Source organism: Oxyura jamaicensis, chromosome 1 (genome assembly GCF_011077185.1).
Source record: "Oxyura jamaicensis isolate SHBP4307 breed ruddy duck chromosome 1, BPBGC_Ojam_1.0, whole genome shotgun sequence".
Classification (NCBI taxonomy): Eukaryota; Metazoa; Chordata; class Aves; order Anseriformes; family Anatidae; genus Oxyura; species Oxyura jamaicensis.
In genome coordinates, this window is record NC_048893.1 from 83,841,734 (window position 1) to 83,851,601 (window position 9,868).

The 9,868-nt window shown below is 48.1% G+C and overlaps 1 protein-coding gene across 2 annotated transcripts in view; it reads right to left on the reverse strand.

Annotated features, from left to right (window-relative positions):
• Positions 1-4,013, reverse strand: part of VANGL1 (VANGL planar cell polarity protein 1) — a 36,776-nt gene extending 32,763 nt beyond the window's left edge. For both annotated transcript variants that reach the window (XM_035314797.1, XM_035314796.1), the window contains exon 1: positions 3,916-4,013. The gene's annotated coding sequence lies outside the window, so the exon portion shown is untranslated. The remainder of the gene's footprint in view (positions 1-3,915) is intronic.
• Between the last annotated feature and the right edge of the window lie 5,855 nt (positions 4,014-9,868).

The following is a 9,868-nucleotide window of genomic DNA, read 5'->3' on the forward strand; positions in this document are numbered from 1 at the left end:
CGCGCTGTGCAACCACACGCTGGGCCCTTCGCTCCCCGAAGGGCTGAGATGCTTGCTTCGCCTTCCCCTCATTGAGGGACGAAGGCAGGATGCTGCGGACCTCATCCTCCTGTGAACCACTAAATGGGAAACAATGCTAAAGGGGCCCCAGAGGAAATCCGGGGACCCTAGTCTGGCAAGACGGATGGCCGCATCCTGCAGGGCAGTGAAGAAATGTAGTTACCCCTGAGCGCTGTGGAGATCACTGTAATTACAGTTCCTACGCAGCTACACAACTCATTGTAACTCCCTCTTTTCATACGCTCATAAATCTCCCCCAAAAGTTCCTTTGAATTGCTGTTTTCCATGCTGGGAGCCCAATCCCACTTCCAATGAAGTTCGCCTTGTGATCATCTTCACAAGGCAGCGCAGCTTGGCTCCCGGCCCAAGGGAAATTTAAAAAGAGCAAGTTACATCTTTAAATCAAAGAGGGCAAACGCAAACAAGAGCGCTCTTTTACATCCCAGGCTTTCCCAATGGGTTTCCCCCCTGCGAAGCTGAGGCAAACAATTCCTCATCGGCTCCTCTTTGAAAACCTTGCCCGCGCAGTTTCATCCCTACCCAGCGCAGGATTTGCAATCGATTACGGTCTGTTTAGCAGCGGATTCACGAAGTTACATGAGTCTGGAAGTGCCATCTGGAGCATAAGCAGCCACAAGTGTCCACATGTGCGTGCACATTGGGTTCAGCACGCTGCTGGCCCCGCTCCTTAAGCGGCACCAGCTGTCTGCAGGGTGCAAGGGATGCCCGCTAGCGATTACACCAAAAATTTCTTCTCCTTTTAGTGAAACCAAAAACTTTGTAAAATTAAACACGTTGAACCCCAAGAGCTATGCTAGGGGATAGCATGAGGGTTCAGGAATAAGAATAATGTTTAAAAAATTGCTAGACACTGAGGAAACATGGCACAGCTGTGGCATTTTCTTATTATTCACTTCAGAAAAACGAGAAATTACATCACTTGCTGCATTCAACGGCATGCATAGAAAGACCTATTAGAGATGCCACAGGAACCTTTTGCTTTTGAATTTCCTGAGCGGGCCCCGATCCAGCAGTTTGATTTGTAAGCACAGGAGATCACCTGCAGTGATCTACTTGTGGAGCCAAGGCTTTTAGTTTTAACTGTCAACGAGCTCTCAAAAAAAGTGTTTTTTTTTTTTTTTTTTTTGGAAAACATGTTTTTCCTAAAGCTTTTTATTTATTATTGCATGCCATTAAGTAAGCTTCATTTTGGCCTTGAAATGAGTAAATTGGAACCTTTACTTTATGGCAGTGGTTCTTGATTTGCAAGCCCCACGTCCTAAAAAGAAATGTTTCGCAGTCAGCAAATTCAAGCCCTCCAGCAATACGCTCTCTTTTCTTCACTGCTTCTCGCAGGCTTCTTAGAAACAGTTCACAGACCCCCGGGAATTTCCAGCCCCTCGGCTGAAAACCATCACTCCGTGACATGGATACTTCAGAGAGAACAGCCACCGCTTACTGAAGCAATCCACCTGCACGTTTAATCACGACGTGCCATAGCGCAGGTCTGAGAACTGAGCGAGGCTGTCTCAGCCGACGACAAAAACCACCCGAGCAAGCGGTGCTTCCGACCAGCAAGCCCCAGCCTCCTCGCTACGCAGCTGATCCACGACTTGGGAGGGTCTCTGCACGGGACCCATCAGTCAAGCGCTTCCCGGGAGGATGTCCTTTGCCCGCTCCAAGAACCACATCTGCGCTGTCCAAGTTTGTGAAGCTCAACCGGTGTTTGAGTCGTCATCAATCATGCAAATTATACCTTAGTTGCCAATCTGTCAGCGTGGTGAAAGCTTGCACTTCCTCGCTCGTACATCTCCCATGCTGCTAGACCTTCAAACGCACCTCTCAATCCCAGAGCTGTGCAACGTGGTAGAAAATATTGTTGCCTCACCCTCATTACTCCAGAGCACCTGAGACTGTGCGTAGGAACTGCTTTCAATACTGATGTTCAAAGCCCTACAGCCTTGCCGAAGCAAAGAGGGCAAGATCTGCCCTGGAGCTATTGCTCCAGACTCTGCCTATCCAAGCTGACAGTACCTGTACCTTATTTTCAAAGTCTATTTTTAGCCATAGCAGTTAGATATCGAGATAATGTTAAAGGTTACAAATTACAAAAGGTTTCCCTAGTGAAAGTGCTCTCCTTTAGGAAACCACATGCTTTCCCATGTTTTCTACTTGAAAATAAAAAAAGTCTACAGACCCTGAGCAACCCCGCAGCACGCTACACAGCTGGACTCCCCATGACAGAGCCTGTCTCTGATGCCTCCATTTGCCCAATCCCCGATATAGTCGATGCCATTCTGACTTGGCAAGAAGGAAGGGCAGGGGCACAATCCTCAAGGAAATCGTAAGGTTTTGAATCTGACCTAAATCAGGTAGTTCCGAGATAAAGGCTAATGATAAATTAAGAAGTCCTAAGACAGTTTTCGAATCAGTTTGTTTTCCTCCTGCTGCCAAATCCCCCGGTGTCAGTAGCAGACGTGGAGCAGCACGACACTCCTCGTGCCTTTACGGTTATGGTTTCCCCCGGCAGAGCCAGACATCACAGTCCTCTGCTCAATCCTGTCCCTCAAGTCCCCTCTCAGCACCCCAGTAACACCAAAACTAGGTTTCTGACACCATCTTCAGCTCTGGTTGTCAGAGGCACGGGGGGAAGGCAGGCTACCAGAGGAGTTCGACATGCAGCTTTGCTAGGACAATTGCACACACATCGGTAGTGTTTTCCTAGTACGTACCCTGGTCTCCTCGTGGTGGTAAGCCCTCCCTAGGTGCGTATGTCTGTAATACATCAAAGGCCACCACGAACACCGCCACCGCTCACCGAAACCAAGAGGGCAGCAGCAGCCACAAGGAGTCCTGTATCTGGGTGAGCACCACCAGGCACAGCTCAGGCATCTGCTCTCCTCCCAGGCGGCCGGCCAGCGACCACGGGCAGTTAGCTCTTCGCCAGGGTGGCTCCCAGGCGGGCTGGAAACCCTTCCAAACACCTCTGCTCACAGGGAGCGCTCTCCGGGGAGGCTTTCTGCAGGACTCGCTTGTTAATTTTGAAAAAATAAGTGGTCAAGTGAGGTGCTGGCGGAGCCAATACTGGCCTCGGATTTGCGGCCGGCTGCAAAGCCAACCCCCAGAGGAGGACGAGAGCCAAGCACGTTCGCAGCCGAGCTGGCTGAAGGCTATGCAGCCCCAGCACTGCTGGAGCTCCCTTCCTCTGAGCCGGGACGCCCCGGCGATGGGCTCGCGTGTGACACAGAGCGAGCCCCGCCAGACCCCCATTTGCTCCTCTGGGCAGCGCCGCTTCACGCACGAACTCCCTACAGCTGCCAAGACTCCGGGGCGAGGCGCGATGACAGAGCCGGGGCTGAGGAAAGCCCCGCTGTGACAGCCGGAGGACTGCCGGCTCTGCTTCCCCCGCCTGGAAGCGCTGCCACCGAGCCACCCGCGCTCCCCGAGCGGAGAACTCAGCCTCTGCCCTAAGAAACGCCGCTCGCAGCCCGGATAACCCTTCACACAGCCCGGAGAAGCGCCCAGACCGGGACAGGGACGGGCTTCCAGGGGCTGTGCCGAGCGTGCCCTTACGGGACCGGCGGCTGCGGCTTTGCCCTCTGCCGGGCGCGCTCAGACCCGCAGCCGGGCAGCGCCGGGAGGGGCGGCAGCCACCTCCCGCAGCCATCTCCCCCTTCACCCCCTGCACCTCCCGCACCCACCTCCTCCAGCCCTGGTCCTGCTGCCCTCATCCCCATCCGCAGCACGGCAGCCACCTCTCAGCCCCGCACGCCCACCGTTTTTGGGCCCACCCTGCCGGGATATAGCCGCCCCCCATCCCGACGGACAGACACACGGACGGACGGACAGACCGACCTGCCTCCCCCATGCCCGCTCGGCCGGCCCCGGCCCTCCGCCGCCTTCCCCCGGCGGCGGCCGCCGTTCGCCGCCGCTTTCCGCTTCCTGTGCCCGGCACCGCCCCGCAGCCCCGCCCCGGGCCGGCCCCGAGCCCTCCTCATCCCTTAATAACAATTAATTCTGTCAGCTGGCTGGTGCGGGGGGCGTGAGGGAACCCCCCCCCCCCCCCAGATCTTTGAGTTGCTCAGGAGCAGCTCGCTCCACAGAGGGGACAAACAGAGGGCACTGAATTCCTTCTGTCACACAGCTCCTGCGTTGCCTTCGTGTGGCCTCTGTAGCTTACATCTTTTATTTTTCCCTTTAAATTTCTCCCCCTTTTTCCAAAATAACGCTCTAACTTTGCTTGTGGTACCCATCCCCTACTCACCACCTGCACAACGTTGCGTGATTTCACCATTTCAGGCAGGCAGGTTCGTTCCCATACCGCTCCAGTTTGGCAGTTCCATTGCCTCCTGCTCCGCACGGCGTACATCTCACCCACCCCGTGCCTGGCTGGAAGAGGCTGGTACCAAGTGATAGGCTCCATCTCGCGTTGTGCACCAACATGTGCCTCAACTTGCCCACGGCCCCGGCACTCCGCTGCATTCCAGACAGTCGCCCTGCCCTGGAAAGTGTTCGACATCGAGCTGAGAGCATCACCCGCTGCTCGTGGCTCCCAGCTGCCAAACCTTCACTACAGGGCAGCTTGCTTTCCTGCTCAGAGCGGGGGAACATAACAAAAGGCAACAGGACGGAGCTTATTCAACCCATGCATCTGGCACAAGTGAGAAACGCAGGGCATGGTTTTACAGCTGCAACGTGGGGAGGACAAGGGGAGGGTGCTGCCCTCCCTGACAGGCTCCGGAAACTCGGGGAGTAAAACTTCAACACAGAGAAGGGGACTTTTTCAGAGGTCTTTAACTGGACTTCTTTGGACCAAGAACCTCCTCTGCCCAGTCCCTATTTCTTCTTCTCCTATGCTGCCCCAGCAGCTGCTCAAGATTTTCTCAGTAGACACAGCCAAGAAAGGCTTGTGTACAGCACAGCCAGTAAGACTAGAAAGCCTGAAAGAATCCTCAATACCAATTTCACTCCTGAATACTAGTTTTTGTGGTTCAGAGCAGCAGGACCCATTGCAGTACCTGGAGGAAAGGAGATTGGTATGAGATCTCGGCTGGGGATGCATCTAGGCCCTGTCCAGACCCAGGTGGCACAAACACACTTTAGACCCAGCAGCAAGCCCTCTGCTACCTGACCGTGTCAAGCTGTTAAGCAAAACACTGGCAAAGAAAGGATACACTGAAGACAGGCTCAGAGGCAGATACTGAGGTGCTGTTACATGCTTATCTTTCATCATCTGTTTAAAACGCTCAGACATGAGGAAACTTTTGGCATGAGTCAACCTACTTGTGCGGTAGGGTCATAGTTTAGAAATCTGTAAAGTGCTAAGCTACGTCAGTGCAGCATATCACTACTGAATAGGCAGGATTAGAGGTGTTTGTTGTTATTTTCTTGGCTGTTTGTTTTAAGAATACCCAGAGCAGATCTTAGACTCACAGGAGAGTGATTTAAGTTGGAATGGACTTTTGGAGATCATCTGGTCCAGTGTCCTCATTCAGAACAGGGTCAGCTGGAGCAGGTTGTACCAAGTCATGTTTTGAGTACCTCCAAGGAGTCCACAGTCTCCCTGAGCAACCTGTTTCAAGGTTTAAACAGTAAAACATACACCCAATGAAATGAACTAGTAAAAAAGTTTTCTTATGTTTAAATGGAATTCCATGTATTTCAGTCTGTGACTGTTCCTTCTTTTCCTTTCACTGAGTTCCACTGAGAAGAATCTAGATCCATCATTATTCACATCAAGTATTTATACAGATCAATACACATTTATATGCATCGATTCCCCTCTGAAACCTCTCTTTTCAAGGCTAGAAAATCCCAGCTCTCCCAGCATCTCCTGGTGTGCCAGATGCTCCAGTTCTTTAATTATTTTAGTGGACCTAAGCCAGACTCACTCCAGTACGTCCATATCAAACAAACGTGGTCTTTGGCCCGGGGCGTACTCTGTGCAATGCAAGAAACCAGCACTGTTTAGCTCCCATCTATTCTGACCTTTTCACATTCCTGATGGCATAGTGGCCAGGGAATGTTTTAGGAAGGATCTGCACGTGGTCAAGTGCATGGACTCGCACTGCTTTGAAGAATGTTTGTAGATGCATACGCAGAACAAGCAGATAAAGAGTTATGACACTCACATGAAGCCAGGCCCACACTTGGCCTCTTTCATGATGTGGCACACAGATGAAGGATATGATCTCAGATTTTTCATCCCTTTCTGCACCTGCCTTCCGTGAGATCACAAACACCTCTTGATTTGCTCCAAATTTGCCTCTCTTCCCCCATTAATAAAAAATAAAAATCCTTATCACATGAATGCCAGTGCAACAACCTCAACATCACTGAAGTAGGGGAAGAAGGATAGTAGATGCCTTTCATTTACTTCAGTAAATAAATACTTGCTCAGTAAAAACTGACACTTTTTCAAGTCTTACAAGAAGCAGCTACTGGCTTCCTTAACAGTTGTTTGAATTCTTTTTCCAACAGAAACATGACTAATGTTCTCATTTCACATAGATCCTTGAGGGGACTGTTTCCATCCATTACTTTGAAGAGACACTCAGAAAAATGCCAAAAAGTACAAGCAAGAACATTCCATTTGAAACATGAGGATCCAGATGATTTTTGTCCTCAAGTTTTCAGATTGTTCTCTCTCTTCCCACAAATGCAGTATCATCTGACCAAGGCTGAGATGGGTGGATGACAGAGTCCAGCATGTAAAGCACACTGCCTTAATCATGCAGGGAACTCAAAATGGTATAGAACCTGCTTGTTTAGAGGAAATACTCACTTGTAATTCTACTAATCCTGCTACTGCATTCCTCAGGCTTGAAGACCAGAAAGAGATGTATTTTTGGTCCCATTCATGTACAATACAAGCGATCTTGGATCTGCTACAGGAGGTACTTTCTGGAATGTGGACATTATCCCTTTTTATAACAAATCCCTTAGTGTTTTGAATCATTGTCTTACATTTTGATTTGCTATGCACAGTTCATGACCAGCCAGCTATCCAATCAAATTAGCTTAATAGACATCCACACTCTCTTCTAAAAGCACCTATTGTAAAGCAGTGTGAGTTTTTACACAACTTTAAGCATTAGGTTATGCTTTTAAGTCATCTATTTCCTCTAAGTTTGCTTTCTTTTTTTTTTTCCCTTCACAACCTTTAGATTCACTTATTTTTTTAAATAAGTCCAGCTATTTATCCTACTACTTTTCTACTAATCATTTTTGTGAACCAAATTCTGCCTTGTTTGGAGACACATACAATACTTTTGAGAAGGTATCTACAGCAGCTTCTGCCTCAATTTTGTCACCTTGGAAACTAGTCTTCCTTTTTCCTTTCCCAAAATCCAAACTCCACTTTTCCCAGGACACAGAGAGGTATTCAGTGACAAAACAATCACAGATCTACACCTGTGCATAAAACCTGATTTGTTTCTTCAGCTTCTTACTGCTTACTGAGTAAGATGGAAAGATCATTCTTAAATTATAGGCCCTAGCTTCCTCACCCAAAACAGAATTTGTCTGCACAATGCTTTGAAATTCGAAGGAAACGCTTTGTCTCCAGTAAGAAACAGAATCAGAATACCCAAGTTGGAAGGGACCCACGAGGATCATGGAGTCCAGCTCCTGGGTCCCCAAAAGACCACCCAAAGAAACAAACAAAACAGATCATGTGTTTGAGAGAACATAAGCATGGGCTGAGCCAGCACAAGCACAAACATTAATATGAGTTATTGCTCACTTTTACATGGCATCAGCTGAAGCCTCCAGCATGGGATGGAAAGTTTTTTTCACTGAGAGACTGGATGCCCCTTTCACGGGTCCTTTCTGATGAAACTTCTCCTATAGCCAATTTGAAATGTGTGTGATCTCACTCTGTGCCACTGACCTCAACTAAGCAGCATATATCCGACGTTTAGGTTAATGTGCAATGACAGACCTGCACAAGGAGACACATTTCATCTCTCAATGCTGAAGAAAATCTTATTTAGAGGAAAAGGAAAGCCAGAAGGACATGACTACAAACACCTTCCTTCCCATTTTGGAGTAGTTGCTATTTAAAAAGGGAAAATGTGTAGTACTGCACAGCTGAAGAAACAGCATGACACAATTATTTTGCATAGCAACTTGCATAAAAGCTACTGAGCCCTTTATGGAATTAATTATCCAAAAGATGTGATTTCTGCCCAAATAAAGAGAAATGGTGAAGGGTAGAAAACACTAGGAAAACTTCACTTGGCAGAGATCCTGCAAAACTCAGTTCAGGATTCAGTTGACATCTCACTTCTATTTCAAGGCAGATAGGAGTAGTTCTTTCTTTGGATTCAGTAGGCTTAAAGAATATTGTTTAAAAATGAAAAAAATTATACCACTCCAGAAGCATAACGTAAGTAAATTTAAAAGAAAAAAAAATAAGGTAGATTTCATCTGTACAGGCCAAGAGGAGAAGCGAAATAGAGAACATCTTTTGTCTGACTTGCCCCTAATACAGAGGGCTAGAGTCCAGTGTGTACCAGGACCTTCCCCCCTGCACATGCCAGGAAACTTGCAGCCCTCTGTGGACCTTACCTTAGAGGGTAAGGGACAGTAACAGGCTGGTAATCAATCCCTCCTGTCCATTACAACTCTAGTCTGATGTGGCAGTGAAAAAAAAAAGAAAAGGAAAAAAAAAGGAAAAAGGAAAGCCCATGGCCTCAAATAGGAATACCTGAAAAAAGTGGTGGCAGACTCAGCACTTGTAAAGGAGCTTCATTATATTCTGGGGACCTCAGCCATGAGGTGAGATGAGGTCTCCACCTACAAGTGCATAGTGGCCAGAGAATTTGTAGATGGGCTGGGATTTTTCCACAGGTGTGTGTGTGGATGAGATACAAGTCTTCACACCAGGACACTTGGGAATTAAACCTTTTATAGAAGGGGAATAAAGGAAAAGGTGAAGGATCAGAGCCTTGAGTCTTCAGACTGAAATTACATGTTAAGTGTTCGGTGAAGCTGACAAAGAGAAACATAACCGATCCTTTCATTCTGGCAAAAAGGTAATATTTTTTCCAGGCTGGAGATCACTGACTGCCCTGCTCTCTGAAAGGAGGATGACGAGCAACATGTACTGCTGCTGCTGATTAACAGTGCCACCAGCCGGCCAGCTGGAAGAGTGCCAGTTCACCTAACGAGGAAAACAAGGTAATGTACAGCTACAGCTACTCATCACCTTTCACCCCAGAAGGTCTTCGCAGTCAGACTCTGATCCTGCAAGCCCTTTGCCAAATCCACAGGGACTATTCCTCTGAGAAGCTGAAAGGTCTTACCCAGAAAGGGGCCACAGAGCACTAGCTTACAAAAGCTTCAGCAGGGTTTAAGGAGATAATGAATCAACTGGGGTTTCCTAGTAGAGCTAAGAGGGAATGAGAGACTGTCCAATTCAGAAAGGCTTCTAGTGTGGAGCATGCCAGTCAGCATGATGATCTGTATCAAAAATCAGGCATGATAATATTAAAGTGACGAGATAGTGGTACAGAGGCAGTGAAAATTCAGCAAATGAAAAGCGTGTTGGCAACTGGCTATTTAAAGACATACTTTCCATCACTTGTGGGGTTATTTCCTTTTGAAAGCTCAACTTACTGATGAATCAAGTTTGGCACCTCCCTGTCTCTTTTTCCTTCTGGTCAAAACACTTACTAGGAGAGCTACTGTTGCCTGGCTGTACCCTGTATGCTAAAGCCAATAGTACCAACAACACAAAACCCAAGAAAGTTCTGTTGCAATAGAATAAAGCCAATGTCAAAAACTTTGCATTAAGATTTCTTTT